Source organism: Schistocerca cancellata, chromosome 4 (genome assembly GCF_023864275.1).
Source record: "Schistocerca cancellata isolate TAMUIC-IGC-003103 chromosome 4, iqSchCanc2.1, whole genome shotgun sequence".
Taxonomy (NCBI): domain Eukaryota; kingdom Metazoa; phylum Arthropoda; class Insecta; order Orthoptera; family Acrididae; genus Schistocerca; species Schistocerca cancellata.
This window is the reverse complement of record NC_064629.1, coordinates 678162477-678182395: the sequence shown is the minus strand read 5'-3', so window position 1 is coordinate 678182395 and position 19919 is coordinate 678162477. Positions and strand designations below refer to the sequence as shown.

General features: G+C 41.5%; 1 protein-coding gene across 1 annotated transcript in view; it reads left to right on the top strand.

Annotated features, from left to right (window-relative positions):
• LOC126184378 (plexin-B) overlaps nt 1-19919 on the top strand; it is a 981143-nt gene that overhangs the window by 107066 nt on the left and 854158 nt on the right. The gene's annotated exons all lie outside the window — the stretch shown is intronic.

Here is a 19919-nt window from a genome sequence, read left to right as displayed (position 1 = left end):
TTCCAGACTGTAGCGCCTAGAACCGCTCGGCCACTCCGGCCGGCCGACCGCTTCGGTGTAGTGGTAAATGTGGGTTCGAGTCCCTACCCAACACAAATTTTCATTGTCGTCATTCCAGTTCACAGCCGAAGATGGTTCATATTTGCAGCTGCGAATACATTTCCTGTGTTCTTTTGGTGTTAGTACTCAAAACATTAGAGACTGCTGGATCACCAGACAGCTGGAAAGAAATCTCCACAGCTTTTTATTAAAGGAACCGTTTCCGCATATTGTTGAAGTAGTTCCAGAATACTATGGGAAATTTAAATTTAGACAACCCGATGTGTTCTAACCATCGTCCTCTCAATTTTACCCTTGACGTGGAATCTGTTTGCTTTTTGTACTGTTACATTTAAATGCTCGTTTCAATTTTTTTTGTTCGTAATAACCACTATCTAACAGATGCTGCTTATTCTATTAGCACATGAGTTAAGAAATTGATTATGTGCATAGTGTATTTCAGTCTTTGCATTAAACGTCTAAGGGTGATAGATCACCTCAAGGAGAACAACTTTTGTTAGAGACGAAATACATAATTTTCCACGACGTTGTTGGAGTAGTTGACAATCAAATATTATTTTTTGTTATAACTGTAATAATAAGACTGTCAGTACCGGTAATAATCTAGGGAAGTGGTGTTGCCAGATTTTTTTTTTTTATTAGATGATAGTCCCTTTTTGTTTCCGAGCCAGGTTAAACTTGCAGTTATTGGACGGAATCCTTATTGTTACTGTTCCGTTTGTTTTTATGCTCTCAGCGGTTGTTAACGACAAACTTCGTTAGAGGAAAATATAACCAGGTGTACCGGCGCAATATTTTTGTAGATTACTCGGAAATATTTTCACGAGATGTTGCCTCTGTTCAAACAAGGGCCCCCTCGGGAACGGACATCCTGAAAACGCTGCTCACGTTTTCTGATAAGCCGATTGTATAGAAGGTGAACATCAAAGGTCTTGTCACGTTCCGTCGCGGCATACACGGCGTTATCTGCCTCTCTCGCGAGCCTTCCTCGTTCAAGATAACATACGGCTGGTCGATTCGACATAAGTGCAGCAAAAGGGGAGCAAGCCACAGCGGATCGAAGGCAGGACCACCTCGCCTGCAGCTGAATGCGTTGCGGTCCGCGCTGATCCATCTGAATAGATCACTGGACTTCACTGATGTGGCAGGTGGATTCTTTGTGACATCTGGCAGGAGGAGACATGAATAACCTTGCTGCTATACGACACGTAAGCCTAATCGTAAAGTGAATACAAGCTCCGCGGTTAGGCTCTATCGGATATTGCAGTTCTGAAAATATCTTAGCGTGATATTCAGCTTTTGACAGGAAGTTTGTATGTGAATAATTTTAGTTACATCGTGTTCCTAGCCGATGCGCTAAAGAAATTTCACAGTGGCTGGAAATATTAGGACAATTACTGTATTAAATAAAGACTGCAAACACTTGATAAATTTTGTATTTCGACATAACTGTAGTCAGCGAGTGCGACTGAATGAAATTTAAAATGTTTATTTGACACCGAAAACGGTCATCAAGCCACAGTCACTAAAACCATTATATTTTTAAAAAATTACATAACTAGTTTAGACGCACTGAGTAACCACAAACCTAGAAAACTGCATTAATAATTACACAAAAAAATGGTTCAAATGGCTCTGAGCACAATGCGACTTAACTTCTGAGGTCATCAGTCCCCCAGAACTTAGAACTAGTTAAACCTAACTAACCTAAGGACATCACACACATCCATGGCCGAGGCAGGATTCGAACCTGCGACCCTAGCGGTCACGCGGTTCCAGACTGTAGCGCCTACAACCGCTCGGCCACCTCGGCCGGCTAATAATTGTAACCACACTTCTTTCAAATATTGCGAAAAATACATCAAAACCAGTAAACAGAAACAAAGGCAGCAGAAACGGTTCACAAGACGTCATCACAGTTTTTGGTTGATCAGTCATTTCACATCTTAATGCAGTGTAGATGAAAACTGCATCGGGATGAAAGGTATTATATACCCTTGCATTACGTCCTGCAGTGATGCAACGATCATTTTGCAAACAAAGGCTCACACGCCGTAATATTATAACGTGCAGAAAGCCCCAAACTAGAACTCAAGACGAACTCGTACAGTGCTCTGCTAATGAAATCTTATAACGACAATCCACTCCCATTTGGGGCTAACACATGTCTAGCCTGCAAGCATGACATCGCTCCAGTTGCCTGGATGTGCAACAAGCGATGTCATGCTTGCAGCTTAGTCTTGTGTTAGTCCCAAATGGGAGTGCATCGTCTTTGTAAGATTTCAGTAGCAGAACACAGTACGATTGCGTCCTATGTTCTAGTTTCGGGCTTGCTGCACTAAAGTGCAAAATGATCGTATCACTGCAGGACGCAGTGCAAGAGTATATAATATCTTTAATCTCGATGGAGTTTCTATCTACACTGCATTAAGGTGTGAAATGACCTATCAACCAAAGACTGTCATGGCGTCTTGTGACCCGTTTCTACTGCCTTTGCTTCAATTTACTGGTTGTGGTGTATTTTTCGGAATATTTGAAAGAAGTGTGGTCGCAATTGTTAACGCAGTTTTCCAGGTTTGTGATTACATTTGAAAATGATGACTAAGTGCGTCGAAACTAGTTATGTAATCTTTTAAAAATTTCATTGTTTTAGTGACTGTAGTTTGTCGACCGTTTGTGGAGTCAAACATTTTAAGCTTCATACATGTTTGGTTGGATTTCCGTGACTAAATATAACTGTTTGGCTTGCGTCGTGTATCTATACCTAAATTTATATTCCGGAAGCCACTTTACGGTCTGTGACGGAATATGTTTCTAGTACTAATATTTTCCCGCTTCCTCTCTCCATTCGCAACTAATACGTGAGAAGAACTATTGTCAATAACCGTCAGAATGAAAATTTCTCGCATTTTCTCGTAGTGGTCATTTCGCGAGACGTATGTAGGAGAAATTAATGGACTGCCAGACTCTTCTTCGGACATATGCCCCCGGAATTTCAACAGTAAACCTCTCCGTGCTACACAACGCCTCTCATGCACAGTTTGTCATTGGTTTATGTTGAGTATCTCCTTAATACTTTCGCACTAACTAAACGATACCGTGACGAAACGTGTCGCTCTTCGTTGTATCCTTTTCTGTCCCTTCTATAATCAGACCTATTAAGGGTCCCAAGCTGATTAACATTACTAAAAGCTGTTGAACAAGCATTATGTAACTCACTTGCTTCGTGGATGAATCACATTTCCTTAAGATTCTTCCAACGAATCTCAGCCTTGCTCTGCTTTCCTGCCTTTAGTTCTATGTGATCATTTCACTCCATGTCGCTCCGAATGGTTACTCCTAGGTACTTTGCGGTAGTTACTGTTTCCAGTGATATTTCACCAATAGCGTAATCGAACACTAATGGATCTCTTCTGTCAATGCGCATGAACATGAGCTCTACTGATGATCGTATGGGCTTATGTGATGCTGGAAGTCATGATCGTCGTGTGACTTAGAACTCGGATCACTAAAGAGAACTCATCACCTTGACCGATACTGCTTACTGGAGATATCCAGTACGAATCCTGGTGGTAGAAAAAAATTTGCATCAGTAGAAATTGTTGCAAAAGCTGAAGTGCAGGCGTACTACTACTACTACTACTACTACGATTTGTAAACTGTATGCAGATGCTCAGGGTTAAAGTGTGAACCATTCTGCAGTCAACTACGGGGGTATGAAGAAAGAAAGTACTGATGACGGAGCCCTTGTTGTTAGCGATAAATAGGCCATGCTCGTTAAACGACTTTAGTTCTCTGCTTTCCTATCATTTCCATTCTCATCCATATCAACACAAACGTAAACACTCGTCGCACTCATTCACAAATTAATTTCGCCCAACTCGCACATCATGCATTGGCCAGAGGGAGATAATTGGTAATTAATTCTACCGGGACTTTACAGGAGAGTCCTGGAAATTTTACCACATTGTCACTACACTCAGTTGTTGAGTACAATGTTTCACGAGATACTGAAGGAAATAGAAGGTAATTACTCCCAGCTGTGTGTGGAACGTGGCGTGTTTGAGGGTTCGCAGGTGGCTGCAAATGCAGGATGATCAACTTATTTTCTTGTTAAGTATATATGATGACAAGTTTTATGTGTGGCTTTATATTACTGGATGAAGTGAATGTTTCGTTCTCAATAGTTTAAAGAACAGAGCAGCAGCTGGCTACTGCATCTACTGTAAATGATATTCTCCCTTAAGTACTTCACTGCAAGATGCAGAGTTGTTTCATGACTAAAAATACGAACATCCCAGCAGAAACTGACAATCATTGTTGTTGCCTGATGTGTTAGAGCAGCATGCTCTTTTTGCGTATTGCACAAACACCATCATAACTAACATTCAGCGAACTGTGAGCTTCTGTTCCTTTTATTGGTTTCATGTAAGCTATCTACACTGGGAAGTTGGATGCTATTATGTGCCACTAACACATTGTATGCGAAGAATATTCAACTCAGAAAGAAATTACCTGTATCTTAAACGGCAGAATTTCTAAATCATTGTTCGTTAAAGAAATGAAAAGGAAATGAAAATCAGAGTGAAAGAAATTTCGCACAAGAAGACCAATCAACTCAACTGTTAACTGTCGTCTCATACTTGCATGAAACGTGTATTGGGATAGTTTCCTGTTAGTAAATGAAACGGCAATAAGGGGTAGAGAATCATGGTGCTATACCTCCTTTTTCTTAAGGCGAATCACATTAGTTTTGATGTTCCAATGAAAGAGCCAAGGTTAGAGGGTAATGTTCCTGACCACACCGCCGTCATTTGAAACGCAGCGCTGGTTCAATTGGACGAGCTTGATGGAGGAACTTGGTTACAGACTGTTAAAGGAACCTCTGCGGCGTTTTCTTGAGGTGATTAAGGGAAGCCGAGAAAAATCTGAATCAGCATAGATGGAGGGTAATTTGAAGCCTACGTTTCCAAAATATCCCTCTAATGGATATATCCCGTGCCACCTCGCTGCATTGTCTCGAAGAAGTTTTTAAATCCTGAACATAGCCAGTTTAATCACATGCGCTGGTTGCACATTTTCTACAAAGTCGAGGAGGAATTTCGTGTGTCACTGCTAATTTGTAGTGGCCGAATTTCTGCAGAAGTGTCGGTTATCCTCTGTTTCTAACCCGTTAATGGCGGTTCTCGACGTAAATACACAGCTATTCTCCATGCTATTCCATACTTGTTTCAGTCAAAACGTGCATCTCTGAGTACCGTGTTGTCCGTACTCAAGGTGCCAATAGCGTCCTTCGATGAGGCGACAATGCTAAAAGGACCGAAGAAACCTCGAATCAATTCCTGACTTGTAATCTGACAACCTGTATGTCCTAGAAGATTGAAGGGTTTGAATCACCCTTCTACGTCTATATCGATACTCTGCAAAACATTGTGAAGTGCATGTCAGACGGTACTTTCCATTGTACTAGCTTTTAGGGCTTCTTTCCGTTCCATTTACGTATGGAGCGCGGCAAGAATGATTGGTTAAATACCTTTAAATACCTCTGTGGGCCTCGTAATTGGTCTAATCTTGTCCTCGCGATTCCTACGGGGGCAATACATAGGGGGTTATAATGTTTTCCTAGATTTCAAATTTAGTTTGCGTCATATTCAAGCTTCTTCCAGTTCAGTTTCTTCAGCATGTCCATGACATTCCCCCATGTCCCAAACAGGTCTGTGACCATTCGAGCAGTCATTCTCTATATACGTTCAATATCTCCTTCCACGTTGATGGTGAGATTCTTCTGTACCTGACAACGAATGTTCGGTTTCAAGCTCGCTTAACAGGTTGTTGCTATACTTCTTCCCTGACGTGTAGAGGTCATATCTAGCTGAGGAACAGCGGCTGGTAGCGGACCCCTTTCATCGAAGAGCATTATTCCTTAAAGACAATCACGAAGAATTTCTGTCCTCGTCGTTAACTCCAGAAAGTAGCGTCTACACAAACACTGCGTTACGTCGAGTAATTCCGAGCGCTATTATTCGTAGCCGCCTCGTGTAACTGAAAGCTGTACGTAAACCGATGCGGTCTTACTTTATTCGCATTTTATACGCAGAGGCTGTAAAACGCGATGCGCGGTCCCTCTTTCCGCTGTTATTGCCCGCATAACTGCGTCAATAAGGTCGGCCGAGATTCACGGCACACTCCGTCCCACTGGATACCGAGCCTATCTCTGCGCCAAGTTTCCGAATAGAAATACGAGTGATGTTTCATTATTTCCGGGTCGTAAGAGCAGTATCGTCTGCAGCGGTTGCAATGTATATGCTGGTATTCAAATGAACTTCTGTCTTTGAAATAAGGAACCCGATCGATCCGAACATAAACAAAGCTATGATGCGAATGTGTTGTGTTATAGGAGTGCTTACTGCCATTCCAGTATAGCTTTACCAATTTTTGTACAGAAGTAGCCTTCTGCTTTTAATCGAAAAAGGGACCACCCGTTATCCGTAAGTCTTGAGTTGAGTTTACGATGTCAGAAGATTTACGGTTAAGGTACGTATCACCACTCTCTTGCATCAATTTCTGTGGCATTTTTAGCAGTAATTTATCCAAACGAACACAGTATTCATTCTATGAGCAGTAATGGTCAAAGAACCCACGTCTATTAATACACTTTTATTACGCAGGGCACTCGACTCTGGTGTATCCAGTCGAATGACGGGGATGGGGAAGTTCATATTGACAGTATTTGGCTGGATCAGTATACTATGCACCTTTGTCCTGCGTTAAATCCGAAACCTCTTTACAATGTATTACGAATCTAGGACATATGATATTATTGATCATGGTTTGTCCATTGGATAGCGACGTTAGCTTGACAGCCAATCTGATGCTTTCTCCGATTCTATTCTGAACATCATACGATATGTCTGCAGCAGGGAGTAATATTTTATTCTATTTGTTCTTAAATTCTTATAATGTCTGCGACGGCAGATCTATGCATTTTGGTAACTTTACAATTTGAGTGTCGGGTTGTTATAATAAGAACTTTAGAACTTTTTGAAGTAGAAGTTTAGCTTCTCAAGCGTAGTTGTCGAATATATATATATATATATACCTGTTTATTATAGTTATTTATTTTTATTTATAATGATAACGTGCTGTCGCTTGAACATTCTGCTGTTAACTTGTGCCGCTAAAGAAATCTTGGTTAGATAATGGACGTTAAAAAATTTGTAAATAAACTGGTAGACTTTAATTCGATTATGTTCTTTTGGAACTCAGGGTCCTTTACTTTATACGTTATGTGTAAATCTGTATCAGATCCATTAGCGTTTTTGTCATGAAGGCATGCAGTCTGGCCGGAAATTTCACCCTAGCCTACCACTTTTCTGCGTCGTTCCGCTAGATACGAAATTTTTCCAGACAGTACACTTACCCAATACGTCGAGTATTAAACCATATGTCGCCACTGGCAGTGTGTGGAGAAAATGTTTGGTATTACGTTGACGTTTTTAGGATGGTCTATTTAAAATGCTTTGTAGGAAAATCAGTAATTCGACTAATAACGCGGTGTTCTTGCGTGACTCTAGATATAAGGACGGTATTACGGTCGTACCCACCAGAGGAAAATTAAAATTTCCAAAGAATTTGTTTTTTGTTCAAAATAAATTAACATGCCACGTTCATATATAACGCAGACACATCAGTTTACCGTGTTGGCGAGACCACACAATAACTGTACCGACTTTGGGCGCGCACCAAATCCTGCGGAAGCACTTGACAACTTAAAGGTGTAAGTGTATTCGGCCACACATCGATACAGTGTTACGAATTATTTGAAACGATGATTTTATAATGTATAGGTAATTAATTCCTGTTCTGGATTATCTGTGCCAATTAGTCCATTATTTTCCCACTTCACAAATCCGTCATCTAGAGGAAACTGCCCTGTTTATATTTCCTAAGCTCTTACTAACCCTCTTAAACTCCAATAATGAGCTGGTACACGAGTTGCGTCTCCTCCGCCCACTTATAATTTTAATTGTATTTAATGTGATCTACTTTTCAGCAAGGACTCCGGTTTCGCTAACAAATGGCTTCGAGTATATTTCTCCCTTAGTTAAATAAAAGATAAGTTTGGCCCATCCATTTCTAATTACCTCGCTGTCATCGAAGCGTTAAATCTTAAGCAAGGGGGCGAAAAGAGCAAGAAAGGAGCTTCACCGCATAGCCACTGGCCTGCTAACTTGGATTGTTAAACTGAAATGGCCTTAAGCGATTAATGTTTATCAGTTAACGGAGTATTTTTAATCCAATTACAAAACGCTAGCATAATATAGCAGAAGCTGAATCTGCCCACTCCTAACGGTCCATACATCATGGGCGTGAGGGATCTCCGCTATGTTCGCTTTTCAATTTTGTAAATATTTTCACAATTGTTTCCGGAAATACTAGCGAAGAAGTTACATGAGATGTTTCTGCTACAATTCCTTAGCAAGAGGATAAACTTAAATGTGCCATTTGTCACCTGTCACAGTTGTTTTTGTGTTTGCGACCTGTGACGTGTATATGTTTATTTTGTATACTTGGTTGATATTCGACTAGCCATTGCTATTTTTTGTGTTTATTTAGACTTCAGAATCGGAGGATACGTGATTGACCAATGTACAGGAAACGATGCTATTTTACTGCTTTTCTTCATTTTTTTAAGACATTAAACAAACTAAACCACATGCCTTCGCTTGAGGCCTCTGTTTGTTGCGAAAATTGGTAGCATTTATGTTTGTGATTCTAGTCCTTTTACTTGTCTTCTAAACTGATTGTGATAGTGACTGTACCCTCACTCAGTCTCATAGAACAGTAGCGGTTAGAAGTTTCCCGCTTTCTTCCATCAAGATTATTCAGCTAATTAAGATACGCCAGTCACAGAACGCATTAATAGGAAAGTTCATTTTGCCAACAGTTACTGCAGTCAGGACGTCCATGGGGCTAGCAGCTTCTGCTGTCAGGGAATTCAGCTGCGAGTCTATGTCAGACAAATATTTTCTGTGTATAAGTTGACGTACCAGGAGCCGCATATTTTAAAGTTCTAGAATTAACAGCAGTACGGCATTTCAGTCAAGTCGATCGTTCTTAAAAGCATTTCAGTAAATAAAGCTTGTAACAAATATTTGACGTGGGCTTCTTCAGTTTTAAGTGGAATGGCGACGTTCTTTGCTTAAGTAGAATTCTTACCGTAAAAACTGAAATTTTTATTGCTTGCTCAGTAAACCCCCTTTCACGTACCAGATAAACCGCTAGGTGAACTGAAGAAGAGTCATTTAAAGGTGACAGCGATACAAGGAAATCATTCGATCTGCTTTTGGGCAGAGAATGTGGAAGGCGGTTTTTTTACACAATTCAGAAAAATGGCAGGTTGTATTGACCTGGCGAGTACGACGAATAACACACAAAGGGCGTAGTTCGCCAGCTGCCCACGTGCTGCCTTGATTAGTATCTACGAAATGTGGAAAATGAAACGGCTAATATATGACTAGGCGTATTAACCTGTAGGAATCGTACAGCCATCATCGTACATATAAGGTTTACTACAACGTAGAGCAACGTACACAATTGATTTAATGCCTGGTAGATGAACATCAACATAATGTTACAGTAGAATCGTATTAAAATTTTACCTGTTGTTCTAACAAAAAAGCAAATAAAAGGCGATATATTCTGAAGTCTTTTAGGCATAGCAGTACTTTTGCACTTGGTGGCAAACAGCAACCTATGGTGATCAGACGTTGTAGGCGACTTGTAGCTTTGTATCTGTTCGGGCAGCCAAAAAAGTTACGCTTTACATCCTCTTCTATACCGCAGTCGCACAATGGTAGGGGGATCAGAACATTACGGTGTAGGTGCTTCCTGTAGAGGTCATGTTTGAAGGTGAGGCGTCTTATTGTGTTCCTGAGTCTTCAGGAGCGTAGGTGTTTCTTTTATCATAATTTAGTTATAGACACGGAGTTCACTTTGGTTTAATTTTTACCTGTGTATCTGGTACCCCCTTGCTAGCAGTGTTCCACTTCCTCCTAGTGTTAACTTGATGACGTTTAAAAGGACTGTAGCTTGTAATTCCGCATGTCCTCTCTCTCCGTCATAGACGGCTGCTTTGGCTGCCTTCTCTACTGTTTCATTGCCAGGAATGCCACATTGTGATCCCACCCAGCACATGGTAACCTTCTGATTCCCACTTGCGATCTGCAATATCAGATTCATGATGTTGTCTGCTATTCGATGGCTGGATCGCCCGCGGTTTTAACCCATGAACTTGGGAGGCTTGACCACAGATAAGGCAGTAGTCCGTGCCAAAAGTGAGACTTTTGCGAAAGGACAAGTCAAAGCACTTTGTTGTTAACGGCACTCCGTAGCACACGATATGCAGATGTGGTTTTGATTACAAGATGATTACAGGAAGTTTTGATAGGACCTTACATGGAAAAATCTTACCTAGATTACGAAAATAAAATCTTGGTAGTACCCGAATTCAAGTTTTGGGTTGGACTATGGTTCAAGCACGTCGTAAACCTTCAATCTGTTGGCAGTTACGTCTCTAAAAACATCCTGCATACAGACCCGTCATATTTTCCTTTTATTTTTACAACAAGACTCACGTTCAGAATGCAGTGCTTCAATGGATTCGAGCAACTACATAAAACATATTTAGGAAATGGGAAAAGAAGGAAGAAATAGTTAATTGAAAAAGGATCTGGATGGAATCGGACTTGTTCTTTTGAAAGGATCCAACCCTGCCCTGCCGTAGGTGGTACAGAGTAAATGGTAAGGGATACCCACCGCCACATAACATACGGTGGCTTGCGGAGTATGTATGTAGATGTAGAAGTGATTAAGGGCAACTACGGAAAACCAGTTTCCCGGATGCGGATTTGGACCTCGGTCCTAAAGAATGCACGCCAAGTATCTTAACGTCCGCATTCCCTGTCCCGGTACGAAAAGAGATTGCGTGTTGGATGGGAGTCTTTAATAGAGAAAGGAGAGAGAAAATGTTTTCCGTCATAATATTTTGATACGCGCTACGAGAGCGTACATTCGAAGAAGAATGGGGCAACATATTGCTTACTCTCACATACGTCTCGTGAAATGATCACAACGACAAAATCTGAGAAATTGGAGCTCATACTGGAAATGCTGACCTTGTAGCTGAATTGATGGCTGTGTTGACAATCGTGCTAAGGAACGAGGGAAGACTTGCTGCAATATTGTCTGACAGAAATGTGGGTTTTGCATTCCGTTCTGTTGGTGCTACGGACTGCAAAGAAAGCAGGCTGTTCTTCCAACATTTTCGTCCTACGAAATTTCGTCCAACTGTCTTCAGTTTGTTTTCAGAGAAGAGTGCTAGTGAGAATGTAGCTTTGCTAAAAGTGCGAAAAACTGTAATGGAAGTTCTTCCATCTAAGAAATGGCTACCCCCAGGCGCACGCAACATTTCGGCCAAATGCTTTCCACAGCTTGTTACTACAGATACTGTTTATTTTTGAAATCGACCAAACATTATTCCTCCGTGGGGAGTACTTTCAGCCCCACAGTGCGACAGATAAACAAAAAACACTCGTCTAATTTACTTGCAAATTTTTGTTTGGTTTGGGAACTGGGCGCTCTTCGTTGTTTGTACAAGCATGGAGTACAGAAGTTCCATTGTAATAGCAGTGACGCTCTTAAATAAGGTGAACAATGCGTTCGCTGTCTTTGAACGGTTTTCTGAACCGTCAAAACAGATGTGCTCGCTACAACAAGGCGGATCTTCCGATTTTCTGTCTTGGATGCTGCCGGAACTTCGCTCGCGTCTGCGGAATTACAAAAACAAAATTAAGAACGACGGGAATAAAAGGAAAATTTTGAAATGTGTAATAATGTTATGGTTTCAGTTTTGTAAAGTAGCTACGTAGAAATGCCACTGCACAATAAAAATGTAGCTAAGTGGGATATTCCTTTTCGTGAGAGAACTGTAATATTTTTCAAACAACTACGGCAACTGATGTTCAAGACGATCCAGTTTTATCATTCATAAGGCACCTAACAGTCTCATTTTACTAAGGTTGGAAGCTCCTCTTGATGTTTTTCCGTTTTTGCGATATATAATTAAATCAGCCTTATGAAAATTAATTGTATTTGCATAAGTCTGATTTTAAAAGCATCCCAGCTAACAGTCATTTTATTATATTTTACCTCTGATGTTGGGATAGTGTAGCAGAAATTGTATTAATGAATCTGCCGTCAGTATGGATGAGGAGCGATCCCGGTATTCGCTTACTTTGATGGAGGACAACCACGTGCTTTCGATAATTTCTGCACATTTCGAAGATTATCTATCTGTGTAGCTGTTGAAATTCCAAAAACTTTAGACTTTTAATAACATTCCACAACAGTATACGCAGTGGTAGTGGCTCTGAGCACTATGGGACTTAACATCCATGGTCATCAGTCGCCTAGAACTTAGAACTACTTAAACCTAACTAACCTAAGCACAGCACACAACACCCAGTCATCATGAGGCAGAGAAAATCCCTGACCCCGCCGGGAATCGAACCCGGGAACCCGGGCGTGGGAAGCGAGAACGCTACCGCACGACCACGAGCTGCGGACGCAGTGGTAGTAATCAAAGTTAATGCACAAGTATGTTGAACGCCGTCTTGTTGGCTGCAAGTGATATTGGACAGAAAATACATCCAAGAAGGAAACGTTCATTTTTTTTTCAGTACTTGAACGAAATCATTTTCACTTACCTTTTGTTGTAAATAAAATAATGTGCTCCTAGCAACAATTGCTTCAGATACTTGCTTTCTTTTGCACTCCTCCGTTGGAAAGTCACATTAAATGAAGGTTGGTACTCGAGCACTTAACCTGATCTCATAAATTTTTGAAATAGCGGAGAATAAATTTTTAACAGCCTACAGCAAGACTGAAATCTCATTGCCTCGCTTTCGCAGGCAGTGTTCTTCCGACTGCGCTCTGCAAATACACCTCACGAATCAACTGGCAACTACTTCCTCTCTATACCTTCCACATCTTCCGAATCCGTGTTCTGTTTCGGCACACTGTTTAGACGTCTTTTGTTCAGTACCACTTGTATTCTTTAGCTGAGGGAAAACTTATCTAGTTTTGTTCTCTCTTCACCCGCAGTAAAACTACTTCTGTGGATCTCGTTCACCACGGCGGGAAGGACTTGGAGTAGCAGTTATTGAATGCTAGCGTGGATGCTCTAGGCTGAGTTCCGTGACTAGGCACTAAGCGACCTAAGTTTAGAGTCGCCCATCAGAAAGACCGCAGCAGCTTACTCCGCCGTACAGAAACCCCCACTACGTACCATCGTACGCTGTTCTAAATCCAGTATACAGTGACAATTCATCGCTGTTAAACGTTTCTGCCCTACAATGTCATTTAGCATTCTGTGGAAAAAAGTTACGTTAGCTAAGAGGCGATTTAAGTTCTTTTGGGCATCTTCAAGGTCTTATAAGTTCGCTGTCTTTTGTAAAATGCTGTTTCATTTTTCGCTTATTGGTGACTTGTCATGGTGTTGTGAATTCTGATTTGCTACGATGTAACTGACGAGAAATTGATGAGATTGCTTCAGTCTTCTTTCATCTACTGTGTGAACATGAGCTCGTGCAGTCGGCGCAATATGCATGATTTTTATGCAAACCTTATTTTATTATTGACATGCCAATGTACCACTTTCTACATGTTTCTGGAATGATGTGTCATGACTTGACACAATTTATTGTGCAAATGATGAACATGTACTGAGATGTATTTGCGTAAGATCCGATGGTTGTAACTTAGATTTCCCAAAACCTGTCATAAAAAATAAAATTATAATTAGCTACCTTGGCTGTTCTATATTTCACATTCTACGTCTGCATCTACATCTATATAATTATTTTGCGATTCAAAGTTAAGTTCCTAGCAGAGGGTTCATCGAACCACCTTTAAGCTACTTCTTTACCGTTCACTCTCGAACAGCACATGGGAAAAATGAACACTTACCTCTTCCCGCGCGAGTTCTGTTTTCTCTTATTTCATTATGATGATCTTTTCTCCGTATGTAGGTAGGTGCAAAATAAAATTTTTTTTTCAAACTCTAAGGAGAAAGTTGGTGATTGAAATTCCATGAGGAGCTCCTGCCGCAGTGAAAGATGCCTTTGCTTTAATGACGGACTCCCCCATTCGTGTATCAAATCCTTGGACCTCTCCCCTATTTCGCGATAATACAAAAAAAGCTGTCCTTCCCTGAACTTTGTCTATGTACTCCGTCAATCTTGTCTGACGCGGATCCTACACCACACAGCAATACTCTAGAAGAGGGCGGACATGCGTTGCATAAGCAGTCTCTTTAGCAGACCTGTTACATACTCTAAGTGTCCTGCCAACAAATCACAGTCTTCGGTTTGCTTTCCCCAGAATATTATTTATGTGATCGTTCCAGTTTTAGCTATCCGTAATATTAATTATTAAGCATTTACGAGAGTTAAGTGAAAAGTAATGTCTCCACCTTAGTAACTCTACAACAGTTGGCAGTATTGGTATGCGGCAGGTACTGGCTTGTTCCGCAGCCTCTTCTCTACAGCTCCAGTTCGCGGGAAGCCTTCGCATTGAACGGTTGTGTTGTTACAGTGTTACGTATAGAACCCTGCGCAGACGATCGGACAATGTGATTTAAGCAACGTGCAGTCATTGAATTCTTGACAGCAGAAGGTGTAACCCAAAAGTAGATTCATCAGAGAATGAAAGCAGTTTATGGTGATGGTGTTGATATGAGTACTATGCGTTGTTGGACGAGTAGGTTTAAAGATGTTGAGGCGGGAACATCTGACCTGCGTGACAAACAAAGAGTTGGACGTCCTGTGACAGCAACCACCTAGTTTCACAAGCAAAATGTTGACAGATTGATTCAGGACGATCGTCGTATCACTCAGAGAGAAATTGCAAGCACAATCGGCATTTCACAAGAACGTGTGGGTCACATTATTGCTTTGCTTGGCTATCGGAAGATCTGTGAACGATGGGTACCCCGGATGCTGACTCCTGAAATGAAAGCACACAGATTTGAAATTTGCCAGGGACTTCTCTCGCGTTACGAGAACAAAGGTGACGTCTTTCTCCATTCATTTTCCATTGTGACAAGAGACAAAACGTGAGTACACCATTACGACTGTGGTTGCGTAAACAGAGTGTCGACTTCTTCCGCGACGGCTTCGGAAAACTTGTTAATCGTTGGCAGAAATGTCTCCAATTGGCTGGTGATTATGTGGAAAAGTGAATATTCGTAATTAAAGATTACATTCTAAAGATTATTTCTGCGTTTGATTTATTAAAATATTCCCATCCAAACCCAATTAACGAAGGTGCAGGCATTACTTTTCATTCAGCCCTCATAATTGAGTTTACAGCGTTTAAATTTGTTTGATTTATCGTGTAACAGAAATTTGGCGGATTCCTTTTAGTACTCATGTGGATAACTTCGCACTTATCATTATTTAGAGCCAATTACCACCTTTTACACCATACAGATATTTTGTCTAATTAAACAATACTTAGTTCGCCCCAGTACTTGAAAGATGTCAGGCATATATAGCTTTCGGAGTAATTATAATATTCAGAAGTTAAGATTTATATGTTTTGAACATGAAACCGTTTGCTATCTTAGACAGAAATTTGTGATTAGATATACATCAAGTCAGAGACGAAGGAAACAGCGGATTTCACCACCGCTATACAAGTATAAAACAGGCACGGACGAAATGTAGCTTTCATTCTGCGTGTGTCGTCCACGTGTCGAGTGCTGGTTAGTCTGAAAACGTAAATGTCTTTCTCAAACCAAGCGAGATGTGCTGCTTCTTTGTGGAGAATCCATAAGTAACGCGAAGAGTACAACTGAGTTGTATGCACAAAGGTATTCCGACAGACTGTGTCCAACAAGAATGACAGTTATTGGTAGGGCGCCGGAAAACTACTCAGAGGGTTGGGAACAAGCCTGCAGCGATCGGAGCGAGCTAAAGAGATTTACTCAGCACTCTACTTCACAAATCTCAGTCGTAGATTTCAAGAATTTTATGAAGAAATAGTTTATATCGTCGAAGGTCACCATGATGCCTTTCATAATATTTTTACACGACTTTGAACCCCCACCACGAAAAGTTAATCGACGTTTAAACGACCAGTATACATCGTGGCAGTGCAACGTTGCATTTTCACCATTACCTATACTCAGCAGTGTATAGGTAACTACGTCATTTGGCAGTCGCAATAACAATAAATCACGGACAGTATTTTAGAAACGCGATATTGAAAGCGACATGGCAGTAGCATACATAGTTGATCGTTTATCAGTCACTTGTAACATACGTGTAATCGGATTATTGCTGGTGTGGGTACTGAGCATATTATTTCGCGTGCCGTTGAAACGAACCCTCTCATTGTCCAGAGTCTAGTTGCTGGTGGCCCAGCTTCGCCATTTTCCTTCCTGTATTTTGAGGGGGCGGATGTAGGACGACCCCGTCCCGTAATGTTAATGCAGAGTATAGGTTTCTCCATGCCTGTAACAGAAGATAGAATTTTTTTCAATGGAATGTCTAAATGGTGTTTAACAGATTTCAGTTTGGAGTGCCTGTTCTGCAAGCAGGATATTATGTTTCTGTAGCATTAATTTTTCTATAAAATTGTTGATGCAGAGCTCATAAGGCATTATCCTTCGAAGCGCATTTTTGCGATTCACAAACACACATTTGTGCTATATTCAAAGTATTGAGCAAACTTTCGCATGAAGTCTTCCTTAATGCTAATGAAGGCAGTCTTAACTCCAGTGCAACAATCGAGCATCGTCGTAGTAGTTTACTATTTTCATCTAAATGGAGTTTGCCGTGACATGGTCGTTTACTCATCCACGTACATAGTGCAGAGATATAACCTGTTTACTTTTCCTTGACAGGAGCATCTGCAGATTCTCAGTGGACGCTGCAGTCTTTAAATGTCTGTAATAGTTATTCATTAATTTAATTTCTCTCTCTGTAGTCACGACTCCTTCTCTAATGCAGACGTAGACGCACGTGGCCGTTACTTCGGTTAAACCCAAGAGGTTTGGTATGATAACATGATATACAAAACTGTTGGTCTCTCCCCACAATTTACCGCTAAGTTATTTTAAAAGTCTGTAGCAGTTAAGTATAAGACTGAATTGGTTTCTTTCTTACGAATGAAGTCCTCTTTCATGGTTTATTTTCTGCAGTGCACTCCACTGCTAGTATTTCGGGCTGAGAGAATGAGCACGGCCCAGAAGGAACCTGGCGTGGAGTGATATACAGTAGAACGCGCGGTCGCCACACGCCGCTCAACGGTCTGTGGAGATTGACATTTAAGGAAGGTCGGCAAGTTGAAGCAGAATTCTTTTTCTTCTGGTATAGTTTACAAAGTGCAACTTCAGCAAAGTCCTTGGTTCATTGTAACACTGTCATTCCAAGGGGAAAAAATATACTGTTGCTGGGACAGACCAATTTATGCGTCAGAGATACGATTCCCTTCTCTCGTAAAATCGTTACTATGTTTCTAGACCGTAATCTTAAAAGCACACGTTCCGTCTGTGTTGGCTTAGAGATTATATTAAGACCGTTCCTGTTCTTTAATTCTGTTAAACTACCGTGTACAACTTTACACAGCACTTCAGACACCTTTGTTAAACATGTATTTGTATATTTATATTTGCATCACAACCCCGCTGTTAATTGTTAATGTTGTTTCTCCACCTCTTTCTTTAAATTACCAAAACCTATTGTTCAATATTTTACACGCATATCACTCAGTAGCAAGCTCCTAAAGCCCTTTGTTAAACTTGTATCCGGAGCGACCTTAAGTGGAATGACCACACATTACAAGTAGTAGGAAAAGCATATCCCAGACAGCGATACATAGAAAGAATCTTAAGGGAGGCGCTTTTCCGTCCGATTCTTGATTGTTATTCATCCGTCTAGACCCACTACCAGGTAGAACTGATAGAAGAGAGAGAGAGGAGAGAGAGAGAGAGAGAGAGAGAGAGAGAGATAGATAGAGAGAGAGTGAAGATCCTATGAATAGCGGCGCTTTTCATCACGTGATCGTTTAGTCCACGCGAGAGCGTTGCAGAGATACTCAACAAAATCCAGTGGCAGACGTTAAAAGAGAGGCGCTGAGCATCGCGGTGTGCTTTACTACTGAAATTTCGAGAGAATACTTTCCGGGAAGAGACTGAAAACATTCGTTTCGTCAAATAACCGCAACGAGAAAATTCAAGAAATTGGAGCTAATACAAAGGCTTACCGACAATCATTCGTCCCACGCGCCATTCGCGAGTGGAACAGGCATTGGGGGAGAGAGGGAAGGGGCAGAACCGTCAGTGTTTCCAGAAGTACCCTCCACCACACACCGTTAAAGTGGCTTGCTAAGTATTGCTGTAAATGCAGATGTATGCTCTCATATTTTCTCATCAGTTTACATTTTGTACTGTATTTCAGTCATTTATATGAATAATAAAGTAAACTAGATCTTCTGAATCTCTACTATTAATCCTACTTGGTGACGGTCCAAGACTGATGAACAACAGTCAAGAACGGGTAAATACACTGACGGAAAAAATCGCGACACTATAAGTAACTAATCTAGAGTAATGAAATTTCGGTACAATATTTGTCAAGGTAACATACTTAAGTGATTAACATTACAAGATAACACGTTAATGTAAGCGCGAGATAAGCCACGGCAAATGTGAAATTTTGGTACATTAATAACCGATGCTATCGCCAGAATCGTGAATGCAAGCGAGGGAACTTGCATTTGTTGTGTTGTACAAGTGCGGGGTGACAGTTTGTGGGATGGAGTTCCATGCCTGTTGCACTTGGTCAGTTAATGCTATTTGTGGACGACGCTGGAGTTGTCGTCCGATGATGTCCCATACGTGCTCGATTGGAGATAGAACTGGTCATCGAACAGGTCGCGGTAAAACGTCGACACGCTGTAGAGCATGTTGGCTACCACTGTGGTACGTGGGCTAGCGTTATCCTCTTGGAAAACACCCTCTGGAATGCTATACGTGAATGGCAGCGCAGCAGGTCGAAACGCCGATTGACATGCAATCGGAGTGCGTGGAATAACCACGAGAGGGCTCCAGCTGTCAAACAAAATAGCACCCCAGACCATAATTCTAAGTGTCGGTCCAGTGTGTTTGGCACGCAGACAGATTGGCTACAGGCCTTCAGTTCGCCTTCTTCTAACCAACATACAGCCATCACTAGCACCAAGGGAGACCCAGCTTTCATCAGAAAACACAACAGACTTCCATCCTGCCCTCCAATGAGCTCTCGCATGACACCACTGAAGACGCAAATAGTAATGGTTTGGGGTCAGTGGAATGCACGCTACAGGGCGTCTGGCTCCGAGCTCTCCTTGAAATGACTAATTTGTCACTGTTGTACCGTCTGCTGCTCAAATTGCTGCTGCATAGGCAGTACGAAGCGCCAGAGCCATAAGCCGAATACGATAGTCTTCCTTGTCGGTAGTGCCACGTGGCAGTCCGGAGGCCGGTCTTCTTGTTACCGTACATTATCGTGACCATCGCTGCAAGCAGTCATGTAGGCCGGCCGCGGTGGTCTCGCGGTTAAGGCGCTCAGTCCGGAACCGCGGGCCTGCTACGGTCGCAGGTTCGAATCCTGCCTCGGGCATGGATGTGTGTGATGTCCTTAGGTTAGTTAGGTTTAAGTAGTTCTAAGTTCTAGGGGACTGATGACCACAGCAGTTAAGTTCCATAGTGCTCAGAGCCATTTGAACCAGTCATGTACAGTGGTTAAAATGGT